Source organism: Stenella coeruleoalba (assembly GCF_951394435.1).
Source record: "Stenella coeruleoalba genome assembly, chromosome: 16".
Taxonomy (NCBI): domain Eukaryota; kingdom Metazoa; phylum Chordata; class Mammalia; order Artiodactyla; family Delphinidae; genus Stenella; species Stenella coeruleoalba.
The window spans coordinates 74,876,431-74,899,565 of NC_137162.1; the positions used below are offsets into that span (position 1 = coordinate 74,876,431).

Here is a 23,135-nt window from a genome sequence, read left to right on the forward strand (position 1 = left end):
CTCTCTGATTCCACAGAGCATACCAGATATAATATCTGATCTGATGAATTACCATTTTTATTGGTCATTATTTTATATATTTAGTTCATTGGCTAAGTCAGTTCCTAGCTGTGGTATAATTTCATCTGCTTGTGCCTAAGATTAAAATGCATTTGAATTATTCATCATTCATTTCACAAATATTTTCTAAAGTCTAATATTGTTCAAGCATGGAGGATCCCGGAAGAATGTATCTTTTGTTCCAAAATGTTCACTCTTAAAAGTCAACACAAAGTGCTAAAATGATGATGGGAATAAGAAAAAGTCTGATATAATAGTAAATATCTATGACAAATATGTATATTTTTGGAGCTGTTTGATGTATTACTATAACATAACACAGATCTTCACAATCAACTCAGCGTCTATATTGTTCCTGCCCTATAATAAATATAGGATACATTTATCTTTTATATTAGATTTGAAAAATTAATCGTAATTAATTTAGGGAACCTCTCTGATTAAAGGGAGTTAATGGCAAGTGAAAAAAATAGTAAAAAATGCAAAGTGAAGTATGCTTAACCCAAGGTTCATTTCAGACACTATTAATTTCCCTCTCAATAGCTGTTTCATGTGGTGGCAGTATGGTAAATTTTAGAGAGATTTTTAATCTTCCTCTGTCCAGATCCCAGGCACTCAGTGATACAAAGAATTTAGAAAAATGGATTTATCTTACTGGAAAAGCTTTGTCTATACTAATGTAGAACCCTAAAACATAATGGACATCCCTGCCTGAATCCTTTCAAAGAAATTCCTACATGAGAAGAATCTGTGGCCTTATTACACCTCTGTTCACCACAGAGAAGAATTATACGCAAGGCCAATCCAGCTTGATCCCCAAAGGAAATACAAAGGCATCTTGTCAATAAGCACTATCTTGTACTGTGTCTAGGGATGCTCAGTGTGTATGTGCTGTGCCTCTCTGTGTATTTTGTTCTCCATTTGTCCTCCAAAATAAATATTTAGGAGAGAGCTGAAAATATCAACTGTTTCCTTAAATGTAAGGATAACTCTGCCCAGACATATTATTTGGGTAAATTAGGTCCCCTAAGGTAAAGGAGATAGCTATTCCTCATGAATTAATTTAATACCTAGGTAACAGAGTTTTCAGCATCTTTATTGGTCTCCATTACCTGAACATCGGAGGCACATTTTTGTCTTAACACGGATACTTGAACTTTTTATAATGTCAACTGTGAAACACTGATGGTTTTATATTGAAGGAAAAAAATGTCACCAGTACGAAATAAAGTTGAGTATGTTGTACATAAGGAGTGCTGACATGGACCCAAGTTTCCACTCAGCTTCAAAGAAGTTTGCATTTACTAGGTTTTTTTTTTTGCGGTATGCGGGCCTCTCACTGTTGCAGCCTCTCCCGCTGCAGAGCATTGGCTCTGAACGCGCAGACTCAGTGGCCGTGGCTCACGGGCCCAGCCGCTCGGCGGCATGTGGGATCTTCCCAGACCGGGGCACGAACCCGCATCCCCTGCATCGGCAGGCGGACTCTCTCTCAACCACTGTGCCACCAGGGAAGCCCTACTGGTTTATTTTTAAACTCTAAATAAAATAACATCACAGTATGTCAGAAGGTGTCTGACGAAAACTTTCTGATGACACCTTATCTCCTTCCCTTCCAATGGGAAGCGCACCGTCTCCAGTTATGGGTGGTTGGAGTCTAAAGGAAAGACTTCAGTAACTACCTCTATGGTCTACACAGTCATTACACAGTCATTCTGAGAAAAAAAGTCTCCACTGCAGCTCAAATAAATAATCGGATTTACATTTCTTGCTGGTGAAGAGGAGGAACTATATGTCAGACAGGCAAGAGATATGATCCCAGGTTTAACTACCAACCCCGACAAACACACATCCCTAATTCAGTTATTCTGCCTAAAAATTTACTAGTATCAACTTATTTTGCTGGGTGAATCACGCAACTACGAAGGAGTGACATTTAATAAACTTTGGTAGTTGTGTTCGAACACTAATCTTATAATAATGTCACTGCCAAACTATAAAATCCCTTTGCTTCTGATAGACGTGTGACATCAGGACACTGGCTGGATGCCAATTGGCAGAAGTCGGCAATGCTTTTGGCCTAAGGGTCACTACCTGGAGGGGCAGGCAAGGGGAAGGTATCGTCACATTAGGCAACAGGCCCCATGTGGAAATGGAATAAAATTTCCTTGGTACCTTCGGTCACACCTTTTGTGCCCTTTCCCCCATTTGCTTCTGATACTTAATGTCTCAATGAATGACTTGATCCTTCAACAAAGGCTCAACTCAGATTCTTTATTCAACCCAGGTAGCAATGATCATCATCAGTTGATATCATTACTGCTATTATTATTGAAGAGCTTTAAGCCAGGCATTGACCAGATATGTTTCTATTTATAAACAATGACTCTGGCAGTTGGGTGAAGATGAGATCGAACAGGGACAAGAATAGAAATGAGAAGGTGATTTAGGGATGACAGTGGAAGACGGCTGAGACCAGAAAGTGGTGAATGTGACTTGGACTGGGGGCATGGCCTTTGACACAGAGACATGAAGATGTTAGGTCAGTGGTTCGGAACCTCAGCTGCACATCAGAATCATCTGAAGAGCCTTCTACAGTTCTGAAGCCCAGCTCCACCCTCAGAGCTGTTGGCTTACTTTTCTGGGTGCAGCCTGAGCTCTCAGGAAATGACCTTTTCACAGTGAGGGCTGAGAACCACTGGGTCCCAGCAAGGCTTTGGAGGACTTGATGGATTAGACGTGGAGAGGTTAAGACGAGGGAGGTCATTTGTATGACAGCTACAATTGTGGCAGATGAGTAACTAGTTTACTTATAGTGCAATTTCCAGAGGAAAAGAAGACTGGAAGCCCAGATTTGAATGTGAACTCTCCTGATGGTTTTGATTTGGCAATTTTTTAAACACATGTGTATCAATTGTGTGTAGGCCAAAGAAAACTCACCAAAACTATAAAATAAACAACCTAAGATAGCCCTAACATTCAGGGGACCAGTCGCAACTTCTGCCTTAAATCAGGGAGGTTAAACTCTAATTATGGATCTCAGACTGTCACAGAATGCAGGAGTGAAATTCTCTGGAGACTCCTGGAAACACATCGATTAATTACTTGATACCTCATTAAGAATAAAGGTGACCTGGAGTATTTGGTGCACTGCAATTGTGAATTTATTTTCTCCCTCCTTCTCTCCCTCCTTCCCCCCTCCTCCTTTCTAAGGAAGCATAATTTGTTTTTCCAAGGTTATGGGTTAAGGAGCAGATATCTTATTAAGATATCTTAAGCAGATATTAAGATATCTTAAGCAGATATATTAAGCAGATATCTTATATCTTATTAAGTCTCAGGTCTGTGCTACTTCTCAAATGTGGTTTTCAGCAGACTTTTTTGGGGGGAGGGGGTGGTCAGGGGGGCTGTTATAAAGTTTTACTTTTGAAAATACAATTTATATACATCGGACGCTTTTCTAAATACATACCAGAATTTCAACAAGTCTACCACGTTCCCAACAATATTTTGAAAGTTGAATACAATAAAGCAATGAATCTCGTAATAAAGTATCTGTTAGTGATAAAATACCACACATACACACACACACACACACACACACACACACACACACACACACACACACACAGAGTACTCATCAAAGTAGTCTGAACTGAATTAAATCAGGAGTTCCAAGGCTTATATCTCATGAGAATCTAATTTCAGAATATTCCCTTCAAGAGTATTCATTAAACCATGAAACTTTCAAATACTGTATTTTTTTTGGTTTTATGTCATATTTATGTCATTATATACCAAGGGAGTACTTGTCACAAAACCTAAGAGGATCAAAGGATCATTAGTTAATTCCCATTTAGTTCATAATTTGGTACTCAATTTTGTCCAAGACTGAACTAATTTTGGGAAAAAAAGTTTACATCCTTCTGTTAGACTTTTGAGCTACAGATACTATATCTATAAACATACCAGGGGATCTGTCATATTTCATATACTTGAGTTCCATAGAGTTGTATATTAAATCTTATTAGTTTCAGAACCATATGAGCATGGAATTTCCTTTCTCGACTGGCATGAATGTATTCTTAATTTATATTAATCCCATAACAAAGGAAATGAAGGGTCTTGGGGAGTCTTGTAGGTCATACTATAAACACATACGCTAAGTAGAAAAGACAAAGGTCATCTCTGACACGTGAATTTTACTCTCCAGAACAAATTTCATCCTCAGTCAACAACAAGAAAAGCAGACATGGCTGAACATCCTTAGGTATGATTCAAAGAATGGGTAAGCAAACACTGAAGCTTTTATGTACCTGTTCCAGGTAGGATCATCAAACCAATCCAATGTATCAAGGACTGTGCTGTGTGCTGAACTCTCCGTGTAGAAAAAAACCAGATGCCATGTCACCACAAAAGCTGAAAACCAAACAAATAAAGAAGGAGTAAATAAATCTAAAACAAGGTAAAAGAAGAAGTAGGATACTTGGATCACTTGATTGTGAAATGGCATTTTAATTAAATGACAGATTTCATAAATGGAGATTTATCCCAGACTTTCCCCAAATGGACCTCATCAAGGAAACCCTTTCATTCCATAATACCTGTTAGCATCCTGCTGCAGGAGTGATCCACGGCAGTTACTGGGGAAACAGTGAGCTGTGTACCCTACTTTTCCACGAGATGCCACATCTCGTAGACTCTGTCATATACGGTCACATGTTCGCAGGTTGAAACTTCCAATAGCTGGGAGTACTTTATATGCTTCCCCATTAAAATATGCACATGAGGCACATATATTTAAAACACATATAGAAAGCTAAGTGTTGAGTTTCCTTCACAAGTTTCATAGCGAATTAGCGAAGAACCACTCACCTGACTAGTACAATTTATTTCATGGCAACAAGTATTTGACATTCATCCATCATTTTGATCAATATTTACTCAGTGAATAACATGAACCAGATATTGTGTTGAGAAAATGAATAGGACTTGGTCCTGCCTTCAAAAAACCCAAGTCCACTCAAGTGGGCAAGGCCACGTTGGACCCTCATCAACCCTGAGGACTCAGTCATTGTGTTCCCAGTGCAGACAGGGTACAGGGGTGGCATCACTGAGCAGAGAGTCTTTAAGCTGAGCCTTGAATGTTGAGTAGAAGAGTGACAGGCAGACAAAGAGATATGCCGGCGAAGCAGGGTTGAGGGAGGAGAAGGGTGTTATTCAGGCAGCATGTTCAAACACAGGAAGCTGTGAGGGAGAACGGCATGTTCTGAAAGCTGCCTTATATCGGGCCTACAATAATGTGAGGGAACAGAACATGCACAAAGGAAATGGCGGAACATCCTTTTACAGATTTAAAGGGCTGTAAATCAGTCCACGGCACGGCGGTACAAACGAAAGCACCCACTCCAACAACTGTATAGAAGCTGAACCTATTCCCAAGCTCCTCTACACACGTCATCGCATCGTGGCTTCACAAGGCTGAGGGGTCTGCCCAAGACCTGAAGGTAACTGGTGTAAGTTCATCTGTATCATTTTTCAGATTCTGCATCGATGGGATGTCATATGGGATTTGTCTCTCTCTGACTTATTTCACTTAGTATGATAATCTCTGGGTCCATCCATGTTGCTGCGAATGGCAGTATTTCATTCTTTTTTATGACTAATATACTTATTTACAAAACAGAAACGGACTCACAGACATAGGAAATAAACTTATGGTTACCAAAACGAAGGTGGGGGAGGGATAAATTGGGAATTTGGGACTAACAGATACACACTACCATCTATAAAGTAGATAAACAAGGACCTACTGTATGGCACAGGGAGCTCTACTCAATATCTTGTAATAACCTATAATGGAAAAGCATCTGAAGTTACATACATATGTGTGTGTGTGTGTGTCTGTGTGTGTGTGTGTGTGTATAAAACTGAATCACTTTGCTCTACACCTGAATCATTGTAAATCACCTACATTTAATAAAAATAAAAAATTTAAAAGCTTCATACAATTGGAAAAAAAAAGTGATTCGTGTAGACCAGTCCAGTGCCCTCTCTGTGCAGGGAGCGGTGCATGTGGCATGTGGTATGGACGTTCCAGTCTCTGTCCTATTTCATGACGTGTGCTTTCCCGACTGTACTGCCGTGTGGACTCCGGGTACAACCAAACCACGGCCACCATCACCTTTCCTGTTTCCAATTTCAGGAAGTCAAGCGTGGGATAGAAAAATTGTGATTAATTCCACATGTTTTCACCTGGATTTTGATATCTTTAATAAAAGAGTTCTCCGTGTGGCCATACTGAAGGCAAGACTGGTCCAGCAACCGTGGAGAAACCGGTGATTCTGTCTACACCCAGCTCTGATCCTCAAACGCCCTCTGTGGACGTAACTGTTATATATGAGCCTCTCTCAGGCCTGGTGGTTCTCGTTTCTGACTTCACCAGCACTTTAATAACTTTGCTGATGTAGTGTGTGGATAAAAGGGCTTTGAACTCTAGGCAGAGGTTGGAATTAGTGCATCTATTCAGAGAGGAATGGAGTCCAGCACTCATTCGTAACATGTAAAAATGGGGAGAGAAAGCATGGAGATGAGGGCAAAGCAGGTTTAGTAATGCAAAAATGAAGAAACCTTGTCTATGACACATAGCTTATATAAGAAAAACTCTAAAGGAGCCTGTGGCATTCTCCAAAGGATGAGAAATATAGTTGCTGAGGCTGGAAAGATTGTAGAGGATTTTTTCCCTTCCTCTTCTCTCTCCTCCCACTTTTTCTCTTTTAAACTCCTGAAGTGAAACTGCTTAGAATACATCTTACTCAGTTCAATTTCTCATCATGAAGGTGAGAGACTGGAAAAATATTTCGGTAGCCCTGAAATCTCCTCGCCCTCATGAAAGAGGATAGAAGTTTTTATTTTCAATGCTTTTCCAGTTGAGAAACTGTATGCTTGTTACAGGCTTTCTGAGACCTTACAACATATTAGGAATTATTTTGGCTTTAAAGAAGCGTGATGGCTTAAAAAGGCAGCTTCTGCTACAGAGGCTCTCAAGATAGAAACCAATGCCAGGCAACAGATGAACAGTAATGCCTAGAATACAGACAGACACTGGATGTAAGACAGACAAAATCCAAATGACAGTATCATCCAGATATGCAACTTCCAGCAATGACCTTGTGTTACAGCTGCTTGACAAACCACACTTGTTACCACAGAAGTAAGCTTGTTCTTGACATGCAGCAGAGAGCAGATGAAGCAGAAGCATTATTTGAAACCAAAACGTAGAAGCAAATAAACGAATCAAAAATACCTGTGAGCAACCTAATGGAAGAAAACTTGGATAAGTCATTTAAAAGAGAAACTGGACTACACACAACATTCTAAAATGAGTAATTTATGGAAAAAAATTATTTCGAATGTATTTCCCATTTGTTTGTATGAATACTTAGGAAATTCATGGGGTCCAACCGATTTGACCTCAGTGATTTGCTGTATAATCCAGCATTTGCCGGCACGATAGAAATTGGTTCTCTAGAGAAACCTGACAGGGCTTCCCTGGTGGTGCAGTGGTTGAGAGTCCGCCTGCCGATGCAGGGGCCACGGGTTCGTGCCCCGGTCCGGGAAGATCCCACATGCCGCGGAGCTGCTAGGCCCGTGAGCCATGGCCACTGAGCCTGTGCGTCCGGAGCCTGTGCTCTGCAACGGGAGAGGCCACAACAGTGAGAGGCCCACGTACCGCAAAAAAAAAAAATAAATAAATAAATAAAAATAGAGAAACCTGACAACTAGCCCCTGTAAACTCTGGAATGAGAAATCGGGTTCTATGAAAATTTGTACCAAAAGAACCTGGATGCTTAATCCATGCAAGAAGAAGTCGGGGCAGGTGGATTGGTAGATGAGATGAGGGAGGTACAGGCAGAGGGAAGGAGAATTAATTATTTCCCTTATAGTACTAACACACCAGGCATTGATTTCTCATCTGATCATCTCAACAACCTTGTGAAGAAGGTATCATCGTCACTAGTTTACAAATGAATTATTATTTTTTTTGAGAGGCTAATTTACTTAATACACAACAAGAAGTGGCCTGAACTGGGATTTGAAACTATGTTTGCCTGATACTTAGGTGATTTTCCTAATTAAAACCACAGTAATCCTCAAACAGTAAGCAATATGTAAATTTAAAAATCTCAATAGCAATCAAACAAACCCAAAATTTAAAAAATGACACAGACTGCATTAGCTACAATTATAAATAATAAAATGCAGATGGGACTATTGGGAAAACAATGGATAAACTCATATATTTTGGTGGTATTATGCATATGTAGAACCCACTGAATCACTGATCTCACACATACCTATATTTAGGGTCCTGAAATATATTCATATCTTTGGACCTACTAATCCCACTCACAAATTATCCCAAAGAAACAATTCAAAATTAGGAAAATGTTCATTGTAGCATTATTCATAATACTAGTGAATAACAGAAACTATTTGTGTATCCCACAGCAGGGCATCTAAGAAAATGTTTGTATATTAACTCCACAGTATATTAAGTAGCCAATAAAGTAATAACTAAGGCACAATATAGAGACGTAACCAGAATAAAGAAAATTGTGGTGCTAGGATAGAGTAGCTGTGAGTGCATTAAAAAATCTTAACCCCATTCTCATAATATATTTTAAAATTGTACTCATTTGAAATACCTACTGAATAAAAATGCAGACCCACAAACATGATATATATTTGGAATACGTGTTTACATGGTGAAATGGTCTCCAGCACATAAAATATTATTTTGTTACATCGTTAAGTATTTGATAGTGGAGGAAGGAGGTAGGAGATGAAAGAGATATACTTAGTATGATGCTGAGATTATATATATATACACATATTTTAACAGAATGGTGACAATCAATTTCTTATAATGACAGTCCACAGAAAACTTAGATTACAAAACCAAGAAGATCTGTTGACATAATTGCTAATGCATGTGATTTTAAATGAATCTATGATCAACAGTCTTTTCCACACTGTAACATAACTTTCACCTTCTTACATTCCCTCTATCCCATTTTCTAAAGGAAAAAAAAAAGCTAAAGAAAATTGGCTGAGCCTCAGAATCTCCCATTTCTTCATTTTCTTAAGACATCACCCCTCTCCCAAACAGAGTCTCCTCCATCCCTGGGAAGCCATTTAGTCTTCCCAGGGCAGGGAGAAGGTGCATTTGAAGAGACAATAGCTAACTCACAGCTACTGGCTTCTGTCTCACGTAAGAACAAGGGTGAACTAGCAAGTGTTCGTCATTTGTCTCAGATGGTATCTATTCATCTCTCTCTGGTCGGGATCTCATTCCTGGTTTTAGGCAGTAAATTTCTAGGATTTGCTGCTCCAAAATATCTCCTACCCTCTAGAAGTGAGAGTAAGGTGGAAAAACTACATGGCCTATCTCCTGGCTCAACAGCTCTTAGAAAGCAAAGGAACATCCATCCTAAGTCTGTAAATCTCACAAATCATTAGAAATTCACAAACCGAGCTGATCTCCCTGTGCTATGAGGCTGCTTCCCACTAACTATCTACCTTACGTTTGGTAGTTGCTTTGTGACCGCCTGGAGGGGTGGGGTACGGAGGGTGGGAGGGAGGAAGACGCAAGAGGGAAGAGATATGGGAACATATGTATATGTATAACTGATTCTCTTTGTTATAAAGCAGAAACTAACACACCATTGTGAAGCAATTATACCCCAATAAAGATGTAAAAAAATAAAAAGAAATTCACAAACCACATCCCCTGCCTCTCCCCCGGCAGTTGCTTATACATTTACATATAAAGAGAAATGCAAAATTAAATGTAATTCAAGTACTGCTCAATCTCTTTTGTGTAAGTCAGCCTTTCCATTAGCGTTCCTCTCTCACTCTTTCTTTAAACACACACACACACACACACACACACACACACACACACACACACACACACAGTGTAGAGGGGTATGGCTTCAGTAAACTCAGGAAGAGAAGAAACGTTCTGCATCTCAAAACATGACTTAGTCTATCTCCCTTGACCTATGCGGCAGGGCTCCTTATCCATGTGGGCGCTCCTAGCACGGCTGACATTTAGAATTAGGCTCGCCACTGGCATGCATACCATTTGTTACTTCTTGACCAATTAAAGTTGGGTAGACATTTCTGTTTAACTCAGCCTCATCCAACCTCCTGCTGACAGTGCAGCCTTCTCTGACGTCTGACTGCGATGCACGTTCAGCCCTGGGGTGCTGCAGCCCTCAGGTAAGAACCACTGACACATTCTGCAGCTGTCCGGGGTCCTATCTATGCCACACCAGAACGGAAGTTCCAAGGCTTTCCTCCGATTGACCAGGCTGAACTGCTAAGTTTGCTATGATGCTGGCAGAGGGCTGCATATGAAGTAGTTGCCTGTCTTGGTACACATGTCCTTCTCATAAATACAGTCCTCATTCTCTGGGCTGAAACTCCAAGAGAGAAAGTTGGGAGGCACGTATTAGACTGCTTCACTTTCCTTCCTTCCACCGTCATTCTTGTTTTGCAGAATTCCTCGGACTCAGCAAGGGGTCATGTTTTCCTTTTCTTTCTTGGTGTTGTAGTCTATTAATATCAGAGAGTGAGCCTAGATGTAATAAGTTGAAGGGTTTTTCCACCATATATGACTGGCATTTTCTGGGCTGACCCTTGATAAACTAAAAAAATCTAGAAAATTCTTTCTCGAAAACTAACTTGGATTTCCACTTTTAGCCATAACAGAGTACAGGGATGGAGTATAACCTATACCCTGGCATCCCCCCATCCCCCCAAAACCCCGAGAAAATATAATAAATGAAATAACTATTTTGAGGAATTGGATAAGTAGTATAGGACTGTGATGACAGAGAAGGGAAACCAAGAAGAGAAGAGAAACCTGTAACTGGGCTCTTGGTTTGGAAGAGGCTTCTGGGAAGTGGGCACAGGAAGGGGAAATCAAGCACAGCTTGGTTGCCTTACTAAATTGAGGAAGTGGTGATCAAAGTTTGAGGAGTCTAGTAGTCCTCTGAAGAAGATGCTCAACAACGTTAGTTACTAGGAAAATGTAAATTAGAACCACAATTAGATGCCATGACACCATTAAAACAACTGGTTATCGTAACCTTGGCAAGGATGTGAGGTAGCTGTAACTCTCTTACACTGCTGGTAGGAATGTAAAATGATACAGCCGCTATGGAAGACCGTTTTGCAGTTGATTATATAGGTAAATATACGCTTAATATGTAGCTGAGCAATTTTACTCCTAGCTATTTACCCAAGAGAGATGAAAATATATGTCTATAGAGAAACTTGTGTATCAACGTTCATAAGCAAAGCAACTTCATTCATAATCAAACTGGAAAAAAATGTCCATCAGATGGAAGGGAGAAAGCAAATCTTGTTACTGTCCTACAATGGAATTAAATAGGGATGCAATGCAATAAAAAGGGATGAATCACTGATACTATTTCACAATACCATGTATAAACCTCAAAAATATTATGCTGAGCAAAAGAACCCAGATATAAAAGTGCATACTGTGGGACTCAATTATTATAAAAGTCTAGAAAAAAGAAATCTAATCGAAGGATCAAAAAGCAGAACAGTGATTGCCTGGGACTGGGGTGGGATAGGGTGTATGTCAATCGACGAGGAAGGGCTACACAGGAACTCTGTGTGGTGATGGAAATGTCCTACAGCTTGATTTAGCGGTAATAGCATGGTAGGTAAATCTGTTTAACCTCAACCAAATATGTACTAAAAGTGAGTGCTTGTTATTGTATATACATTATATCTCAATATAATATTGAGATTAAAATTAACTTTACCTGGTTTCTTATTCTTTTATAATATCAGAACTGATCTCTTAAAATAGTTTTAAGTAATTTTTAATATTAAAATATTAATTTAGGTACAAAAGGAAATACACAGGTCTTACCTTTGTTTTAAAGGAATCCAGTGTTTGTGGGAAAAGGGTGCCACAGAAAATAAATAAGCTGGCCATGTACTGCCACTTACTGAAGGCAGGTGGTCAGCACAGGGGGTTGATTACGTTATTCTGTCTACTTTTGAATATGTCTGCAATTTTTTTATTTAAAACGTTTTAAACATCTAGTGGATTGCGTTTCTTTAATTAAGATATTCTTACTATATTAGTTAGCGGTAGATGTCTGCCTTAACTACTTCCTCTCCGCATCCTTATCTCCTGATCCTGTGTAACGTCTTTCTGCATCTTTGTTACATTTTCCATTTCATTCTCTGCTTTTCTCCTTTCATCTCTTAGTCAACAGCAATTTTCACAGAATCAACTTGTGTGACATGGATAAGTCAAGACCTGAATAATTTGAGAGAAAATTAATTAAACCTCTCAGTCTGGTCCTTTATATTCGACAATCACGAATTTCAGTAAGCCTACCTGCAGAAGAGAGGCCCTTTCAGGAACAAATGAAACAGCAAGGTGTAGAGAAACACCACTTTGTTAAGTAAAGCTGAATGACAGTCTGCTTAACGTGATGACTGAAACAAATGGAACAAGGAAACCAATTCAACACAGTGAACACAAAGAAAGAGTACGAAAAATTTAAAAGGGAAAGAAAATTGGACTTAATTATTTTCATCCTACCTTCCCCTTTTAAGGCATTCGGAGTATTGCTACCTTCAGGCAAAGCTGGCTCCAGGCTCCCAGTCACATGAGTAGGGTTCTGGTCCGGAAGTGCTGAGCCCGGTTCTGGCTAACACAGAGTGTACACAGACTCCATGCTGACATTATTTTTACAGATTTTATAAATCATTTTATAGATTTTCCAGGAGATTGAAGCTCACAATGAAGTCAGTCAAAATAGACTGATTAATGATATACTGAATAGATGGCAGTGTTCAACTATGTAGGCAGGGATGGTCTTTAGAGACATTAATGTTCCTTTCAGTTTCTTAGTGATGTATAAAATAGAAAATGGTGTTTTCCCCCGATCCTATTATCTCTAGAACTACCCGTGGTTTCTGTGTATAAGATCCCAAACTGTTTTTCTAATGAGCAAAAGAGTGGACAAAAAACATGTACTAATTACCAACAAAGAACGTAAGTGCTGCAATCACACTCTGATGTGCTAAATTAGAACTTTGTTCTCCAGAACCTAACCCCTTATGGACAAACTGAGAATTGTTCTTAATGTTAAACTAGAACAAGAAGGCACAGGGTGTTTAAGAGTGGAAGTTGTGCAGGGGCTACACACAACCCTATTATCACAGAGCTCTCATTTTCCTTTAGACACATTCCTTTTCTATCTTCTAGTAAAACGTTTCACCTTAGGAGCAAACTTAAAGAACAAAAATTTTAAAAACAGTCTGACTATAGAACAAGGGATATAGAAAAATTCCTAGGATCGGGACATATGACACCTGTCTCTTTACCAAGATGTTCTACATTTAATTATTCCAAAGAAATGCACAGGTAGAAAGCATGATATACTAGTGTCTTTGTGGGATGTAGAGAAGTGTAATTATCTTCGTTGCCTTTGGGAAGTTTATTTTCTCTTTTAGGCAAAAAGATAATCACGTCATAAGTAACATGATAAAAAGTTATATATATATATATGTATATTATATATATAATGTGAATCCATCCATCTATGTATTCATCCATTCATCTCTCTATCTATCCATCCACCCATCCATCTATCCATCTATCTATCTATCCATCTATCTATCTACCTACCTACCTATCTATCTCTCTATCTAACGTGGTGCTCGTGTTATTGGCAGTGAGGACTATAGCGTCATGGGAAAAGCACAGATTCAGAAAGGATAAACTGAGAGAGAAGGAAATGCTTTGTGGGAGATAAGCTAGATCTCAAATTATGAGTAAAACTCATAAAATAACAGGAGGGAGGTGCTTCAGGGATGGGGGACAATAAAAACAAAGGCTAAGAATCAAGAACAGAGAGGACACACCATGTGGGACCAAGGGAGAATGACACTGAGCTGAGATAGAGGAAATCAGGTTGGAGCCCAACTTGGGAAAGCCTTGAACGCTGGTCCTCAGGAACTCGTATTTTAGCCTGAGAGCAGCACAGTCGCTGAAATGTTTTGAGTAGGAGACTGACACACTAGAGGTGGTTTTTACATCAAAGAGATCTAGAAGCTATGCCGACTGGACACAGGGCAAGAGGCTAGAGAACCATAGGCCAAATCAAATTTCCAAAGCATTTCGACCTTAAGTGATGACTAAGGAACATTTCTAAGTAGTAGTAAATTCCTGATAAAATCAAGTGCTTAGAGTCTGCACACACTGTTCAATTTCAAAGTGATTCAACACAAAACACTGACTGCACACGGCTTTAAGCTGTATGAGAAAGACAACAGGGGTCATCACAGGGTTGTAAAGCCACAAGAGCAGAGAAGGATGAGTCTGGTGTCCCTCAGGCCCTGGAAGACAGTGAAAGAGGACAAAGAGGAAGTTGATTTGTGCTAGAACCTGTGGAGTGGGGTCAGGTTTTGACAAGAACACACTGAAGACGAGGGGATTCGGACACAGAGCGATCAGGAAAAGGTCGGGAGGCAGCAGCAGCGAACATGTCAGGGGGCTCCACGAGTGCCTGTCCCCGTATTTATAGGAGGTGGCATGTGCGGAAGGAGAAAATGAAGGAATATTTCCTTGAGAAAGTTACTTCTCCCCTTTGGGCTTCAGATTCTTCACGGAACTCTTAGGGAACTGTTGACCGAAACCACCTGCCTTAGCCAGGAATGAGGATAACTGCCTGCCTGAGTTGTCTCACAACAGGAGATCCCACTGCCTCCAGGAAAAACTAACTGGGAGAATTCAGGAGGGGCAGAAGGGAGGGAGGACACGCCAGCCCACAGTACATCTTGTTACACTAACCTGGAAGAATTCGGGAGGGGCCGAAAGGAGGAGGGAGGGGACCGACGACATGCCCTGCCAACCTCCCAGAAGCCCTCACGCTGGAATCCACCTTGGCTGAGAGATGCGCGTGTCACCAGGAAGGAGCCTGAGTCAGACCCAGCATGGGCCAAGCAAGATGACTGGCCAGAGGCAACCCGGAAACTCACCCCATTACCAGAAAACCTCAGACTGCGAGCCACGAGGGTTCTCTTCCCCTGCTGCTCTCCGCCCAGGCATCCCTTTCTAACAACGTCTTTTGCTTTGTCAGTATGTGTGTCTCCTCGGACAATTCATTGCCAAGTGTTAGGCACGACGAGTCCACTCTCAGGCCCTGGAAGGGGTCCCCCTTCCTGCAATGGAACTTTATATTTTTACAGTTTAAATTCACACTGAAGACCTGCCCAGAAGTTAAATGATAATCACCCTGTAACTGAGAGCAATGAAATAGAGGGATCGTGGGGTGCAGTCATGGTGGGGATCATAAGAAAAGACGAGGTCTTGATAGATCCTGGGAGATGACTGCAATGTACCAGGCACAGAGAAACAGAGAAGGATGTTCAGGTGGGTGGAATAAGGGGCAGGTGCCAAAGAAAACGTGTCACCAGAGTTCTGAGTGTAAATGCCTGACTTTGAGCTTTCTGACTGTAATGTAAGTTCCTGACATTAAGCACCCATTTCAAAGTCTCAATAAACATGCTGCCAGCTGTGTGACACAGCCGCTAATAAAGCCACTAGATAAGAAACCGTGCTGTCCCGCGCACAAGTTCCCCTCGTAGAAAGAACTGGGTGACCTAGATAACAACCTACTGAGTGACCCTGCTTTCCCCTTCCTGCACCCTAATTCCTGCTCTTCTGTCTTAAATTTGCCAATAAAGAGTGAACCTGAGAAACCCTAGTGACCCCACCCTTAGACGCCAATAAAGACAGAGTCTCGGGTCTGCACGCCCTCTCCCTCTCTCTACCCTTGACCTTGCTGTCTGGTTCTCAGGAGTGTCATGTACCCTCCAGGACCTGTGAGTAATAAATTTTGTTCTTCAAAGTTCCCTAATGGTTTTTGCTACGGTGCATCTTGCAATCATAATAGGAACCACAAGGGCTGGTCAAGCCACAGCTCTGGCTCTAGCTGGGGAAATGTCTGTGGTGGCTCAATACAAGTAATAATACAGGCCCAGGCATTCTTAGCCTATCAGTCACTGTCAACCTGCTGACCCAACAAGACAAATTCTCAACAGACTGGATACAAAAGACAAAGGTGATTATTTACATATTTTTACATGGTCAAGGAACCAGAAGGACAGTACTTCCTTTGAGATAAAAAGGGAAAGGGGTGTGTGTGCGTGTGTGTGTGTGTGTGTGTGTGTATTTCAGGAAACATAGTAAATAGATCTGTGTTTTCGAGATGCTGAGTCTGGGGTGAGGGGGACTCATTCAGCAAAACAAACAACTAGTAACACAGAAATTAAGCTTTGGAGAGAGAGTTGAAAGATTAAACATGAAGATGACCTACCTGCGTAACAGCTGGGAGAGTGACTTGAGAGATGTAGAAAAGGAAGCAAAGAGAGTGTAAAAGAGTAGAGGAAGACTCATTTTTAGGGAATCACTATTTCAGGAGGCAGGAGGTGGAAAAGAAGAATCCAGCCCAAACCTAGAGACCGGCAAGAGAAAGCAGAAGAACCCAAGGATGCTAAGATACTGACTGCAGTGTCACAAAACCGCCTCAAATTCTAAGAAGTTTTCAGGTAGAAAAACTGGGGAAAAAAAAAAAAAGCTCAGGTTAGGAAAAAGAAGGGTTCACTGATAGCGTTTAAAACCAATGTTTCAGGATAATTAAAGTGGAGACACTAAATGACAGTGAATTAAAGGTGAGAGGGGAGGGGAAGGCAGGGCAGGGCACACAACGCTGATGAATCTGGCAGTGAAGGCAAAGCAGGAAAATGCACGCGAGCTGGAGGATACAGCGCCAGGCACACAGCAGACACTGGAATCTTTCTGAAGGAGTGAAAGGAGGCTGGGAGGTGAGGTCAAGAAATATTTTACATTACAAAAATTTTTTTGGGGCCGTGTCACGTGGCTTGTGGGATCTTAGTTCCCAGACCAGGGATTGAACCCGTGCCCTCGGCGGTGAAAGTGCAGAGTCCCAACCACCGGACAGACAGGGAATTCCCAAGAAAAAAATTTTAATTAAAAAATTTTATTGAGGTACAATTGACATATAATGTTATATGAGTTTCAAGGGCATAACACGATTCGATATTTGTAAACACGGCAAAATGATGACCACAAGAAGTCCAGTGAACATCTGTCATCATACACAGTTATTCATTTTTTTTTCTCGTGATAAGGAAAAAATTGAGTTTTAATGTTTAAAACACCAGGATTCGAAGTCAGGAAATAGGCAGAAAGGGCAGATGTTAGAGACCAGGGAGAGGATGAGAGTCCAGGTAGAAATGTGAATGTCTTAGTTGAAGGGACATTTCTTCTTCAGAGACAGAGAAAGGGGCAGAATAAGGACAGATGTGCTGAAGAGACTGGAGGAAAGATGTGTGGGCTCTAGGTTTCTCAGAGAAGCAGGTCATGGGGGTATTCTAAGAGAGCTTGGGTCAGAAGGGCGGTGCATAGAATTAGGGGTGGAAATTGAAGGGGAACTTTCGGCAAAGCCACTCTGGAGAGTGGACTAAGCCATGGTGAAGGCTTGCTGAGGAGGCAGTAGGAGCCACAGTTACAATGAGCCTTGTCTACAAGCCTTGTGGCTTTGCCCAATAATATCCTGTGACACTGAAACATGAGAAGAGGCGGGCTTCAAGGAGGGTGACGGGGCAAGTCCAGAGGAAGGGGTGAGAGAGGCCGGAGCGTCAGAGAGGGTGGCAATGAGGGGTCTGGACAAGATGCCTGGTGTGGCCTGAAGGGAACTCGCAGCACAGTCTCCGTAGGAGACTGAGGAAGAAAAAGAGCCCAGAATTCACAAGGCAAGATTCTGAAGATAAGAGGTGTGGTCGGGCTTCCCTGGTGGCGCAGTGGTTAAGAATCCGCCTGCCAATGCAGGGGACACGGGTTCGAGCCCTGGTCCGGGAAGATCCCACATGCCGCAGAGCAACTAAGCCCGTGCGCCACGACGACTGAGCCTGTGCTCTAGAGCCCATGAGCCACAACTACTGAGCCTGCGTGCCTACAGCCCATGCTCCGCAACAAGAGAAGCCACCGCTATGAGAAGCCCGCGCACCGCAACGAAGAGTAGCCCCTGCTCGCCGCAACTAGAGAAAGCACGAGCGCAGCAATGAAGACCCAACGCAGCCAAAAATAAACACTAAAAAAAAGGTGTGGCGAACAAAATAAACTTTCTACATGGTACAGGTCTCTCCATCAAAGGAACAAGGGTAATTGTGTTCTCTATGTCACAGAATAAAAAATGAAAACGTTTGGAAAGTATTTTGGATATATATAGAAGGCCCCATTAGTTCAAAGGAAGCAAGACCAGTGTGCTTGCAACTTTCACTTTGTGTAGGGCACAAAGAACGGGGCCGCACACAAAGAGGAATTTGAAAAACTTTGATACCGTTGAATCAGTGATAAACCAAACATGGAATAACAGCTATTTTCCTTCCCTGGCTGTGTACATGAACTAATAGAGCTGGACTGAATAGAACAATTTAAGTGAAGATACTGTTTTATGCTTGAAAAGAAAGGAGTCTTAAGTATTTACAGACAAAGAGGGTTCTTAGATAACTGAATGCTTATCTATTGCTGTCTGACGTCATAAAAGTATTTTTAAGTGGAGATGACATTAGGATTTTGGTAGCTTTCAATACTTCATGGGGACCACAGGCAAGACCCAGAGGATAAATCCGAGTATCACATTTGTGAAACTTGGTTTCGTGACTAAGAAGAAATAAAACACTGTTATTTTTTATAAGTGTTTCATGTATATATATTAGAAAATTGTTCTGATATGTAATTGACTTTCACTTACCATCCAAGATTGTACCAAGATTTTATCCCACTGGTTCCCTAAGCTGATGAACTCATCGAAATTCCCCAGAGACTTCTTTAGAGCGAAAGATTTCTGGTACATCTCCAGAGATTCTAATTCTAGAGGCCTGAGACTGGGCACAAGGATGTGTATTTTTACAAAAAGTCTCCAAAGGAATACTGAAAGAGTCTTCTACTGGTAAGGACTGACTATAATTAACACACTGCAAAATAAATGTATTTTGATTGACATTGTACGAAATATAAGAGTAAACTGGCATTGGTCAACTCCTGTCCCAGATATAAGACTAGCTTGTTATTGCACTGGAAACCTAATACGAACGACTTTGGTTTTATTTATTCTTCCTTAAGAATATAAATCGGACTAAAGATAATTAGGCCATAAACTAGAAATTAATTTACCACTGTATATTCTTCCTCTCTCCTATGATTCCATTCCATTGGCCATTACAGCACTGATATGTGATTCGATCACCTTCCAGTATATTTGCAACAGGGAAGCATTCATGTTTCACTCTCTTGGGATGGGCAGCAAGGTAAAGAAAAGTAAGAAAAAGAAATGTGAAGTAAATGGGGTCTGGGAGTTTAGCAAACTGCTGACAAAATTAAAATTCATTGTGTTAATTCTTCTGATATTCTTGTAAGTTTGCTGAGATAAAAGTCAAAGCTCTCAGGGTGATCTGTATTGAAAGAGGGGAGAAGAAAAAGAAAGAACAAAAGAGGTGAGATTGAAAAACTTGAGGAAGCAGAGCGGACGGGACAGCAGCCCCTCTCAGCTCCAACTCAGCGCTGCTCCAGCACCAGGACCGCACTGGCTCCCAAACTAAGACCTCCTGTTTCCCAGACATGGGAATCCATGTGAGATATTTAGAAAAAATGAAAGAACACCAAAAAACCCCAAAAGAAAGAAAAGAAAGATGAAAACCAACCAACCTGTAACAAAAACAAAATCACCAAATAAACACTCCTATCCTTTTTTAACAATTGCATAAAACTGCTAACTTTAGTCAGTCTAAAATCGACTTGTATTTATTGGGAACCTATTCTTAGCAAGCTTAGGGGACAACAGTAGGAACCAAATAAATACAGTCTCTATGCTCATGGGTTACTTCAGATATTTCCTAAAAACTAGGCCTGATATTGTTTTGAGGCTATAAACCAGTTCTGCTGTATTGAAAAGAAAAATCAAGAAAAGACAACGTACAGACTGGGAGAAAAGATTTGCAAACGATGCAACCGGCAAGGGCTTAACTTCCAAAATACACAAACAGCTCATACAGCTCAATAACAACAAAAACAAACAACCCAATCAAAAAATGGGCAGAAGATCAAAACAGAAGTTTTTCCAAAGGCATACAGATGGCCAGTAGGCACATGAAAAGATGCTCAACATTGCTAATTATTAGAGAAATGCAAATCAAAACTATGAGGTATCACCTCACACCAGTCAGAATGGCCATCATCAAAAGATCTGCAAATAATAAATGCTGGAGAAGGTGTGGAGAAACGAGAACCCTCCTACACTGTCAGTGGGAATGTAAATTGGTGCAGCCGCTAAGGAAAACAGTATGGAGGTTCCTTAAAAAAACTGAAAATTGAGTTACCATATGATCCTGCAATCCAATTCCTGGGCATATATCCAGAGAAAACTCTAATTTGAAAAGATACATGCACCCCAATGTTCATAGCAGAACTATTCACAATAGCCAAGGCATGGAAGCAACCAAAGTGTCCATCAACAGATGAATAGATAAAGAAGATGTGGCATATATATATATACACATACCACTTGTATATAATGGACTATTACTCAGCCATAAAAAAGAATGAAATCATGCCATTTGCAGCAACATAGGTGGACCTAGAGATTATCATAGTAAGTGAAGTAAGTCAGACAAGAGAAAGACAAATATATGGTATCACTTATGTATGAAATCTAAAATACGATACAAATGAACTTATGTACAAAACAGAAACAGACTCACAAACATAGAAAACAAATTTATGGCTAACCAAGGGGAAAGGGGGGAAGGGATAAATTAGGAATTTGGGATTAGCAGAACTACTACACACAAAATAGATAAACAACAAGGTCCGACTGTAGAGCACAGGGAACAACTTTCAATATCTTGTAATAAGCTATAATGGGAAAGAATCTGAAAAAGAACACACACACACACACACACACACACACATATATATCTGAATAACTTTGCTGTACACCAGAAACTAATACAACATTGTAAATCAACTATACCTCAACTTAAAAAAATCAAGATACTCCCAGTATCTTACTAAAACCTGAATAGGTAGCTACCACATCCAGTCAGGAAGGCTGAAAAATGTTCAGACAAGAGCCATTTTGTCATCTATACCTTTTGGGTTAATTCTGTTATATCACATGGTTAAAGGCTTTCATATAGCATCCTATAACTATCATGTATAATCATTTTAGAAAACGGATACATTACGCCGGTGACATTTCATACCTACTAAAGTCTGGATGAAAGACTGTTCCTACTTACGTGAGGTAAGCTTACAATCATTACCAGAATTCTAAGATGGTTTTCAATCAGCTGGAAAATAGTTGTTTTGTATTTACAATAATCTCTGAAACAGTGACCTTCAACCTTTTTTGACTTCTTACTGGCAATCAGATCCGTATTTTTTTACATTGCAACCAAGTGTACCCATGTACCTGTGTACACAAATGAGGATCTAAAACTGCAACAAACGTTTCCTGTAACAATATTTATTCTCACAGTGCATGGTGTTCTTAGATATTTTGTGCCACTTTTTTCATTAATAAACTTTATTCTTTAGGGTAGTTTTAGGATTGAAGAAAAACTGAACAGAAACCACAGGGAATTCCCATATTATCTCTCTCATCACTCCCCCCAGCCTCCATTTTCCTTATAGTTAACATCTTGCATTCTTGTGGTATATCTGTTACAATTAATAAACACATATTTATACATCTTTATTAACTAAAGTCCATAGTGTACATTAGGGTTCACTCTTTGTGTTGTACATTCAATGGGTTTTGACAGTGTATAATGGCATGTGTCCACCATGACATGAAGAAGAGTTTCACTGCCCTAAACCACCCCCCCGGGGCTCTATCTATTCATCACTAACTCCTTCCCTCTCCCTCAACCCTTGGCAACGGCTTATCTTTTTACTATCTCCATAGTCTTCCTGTTTCCAGAAAGTCATATAATTGGAATCCCACAGCACGGAGCTTTTTTTGCTGGCTTCTTCCACATAGCACTATGCATTTGAGGTTCCTGCATGTCTTCGAGAGCTCATTCTCTTCATTGCTGTATAATATTCTGTTGTATGGATGTACCACAGTTTGATATTACTGCATTCTATCTCATTAAAACAGTCTGGCTGTGAAGTAGGCAAACAGTAAACTGATTTCAGAACCTACGAGTGGGTCATATCTGTGGTGTGGAAACTATTGCCTAAAATGTGATCTTAGGTTCTTGCTGGACACAAAGGAACAAACAGCTTGGTCCCTATATTAGGAGTTTAGACTGTTACTGGGAAGGAAAGGTCTACATCTGTGAGATGCTTAGTAATCAAAGGGTAAAACAGAACAGAACTAGAAATCCATTAGTACTGTTGAGGAACATGAAGAACTGGCAAGTCCCCTGATAGAAACTCTGTAAGAGCAGGACCTTACTGTCAATTACTGACCAGGAGACTGAGCATGGTACTTTTGGATGCCTCAGTTTCCTCATGTGTAAAATTTATATATTATTACTATCACACTGTGTACTATGAGAAGGAAATGAATCAGGCACATAGAGCTAAGAAGAGGATCTGGCACTTCAGATTTCAACCCATATTAATCTATTATTATTAACCACTCTTCTCTTTGCCTAGAATGTAGTAAAACTTCAATAGATAAATAATTTTTAAAGACTGGAGGATTCCACTTTTCACAGGCTTCATTTGGTCTGTGCAAGCTTCTGAGAAAAGCCAAGAAGTGAGCCTTGAAGAAAGTATATAGTTTGGTAAGTGGAGAGAGGAAGAAAGATATAAGTGGTTGAGGATATAGCATAATACTGGGCTGAGCAGCAGAAGGAAAAGGAGCATTTGGAGGGCAGTGATCAATTTGATTAAAGTAGAGAGTTAGGAGGTGCGAATG

The 23,135-nt window shown here is 40.5% G+C and overlaps 1 protein-coding gene across 4 annotated transcripts in view; it reads right to left on the reverse strand.

The window, feature by feature from the left end:
* CHRM3 (cholinergic receptor muscarinic 3) overlaps positions 1 to 23,135 on the reverse strand; it is a 513,898-nt gene that overhangs the window by 237,412 nt on the left and 253,351 nt on the right. For 3 of the 4 annotated variants that reach the window (XM_079900504.1, XM_079900503.1, XM_079900502.1), the window contains one exon: positions 4,374 to 4,476. The gene's annotated coding sequence lies outside the window, so the exon portion shown is untranslated. Of the gene's footprint in view, positions 1 to 4,373; positions 4,477 to 23,135 lie in introns of those variants that run through there. The other variant, XM_079900505.1, reaches the window with a different exon arrangement.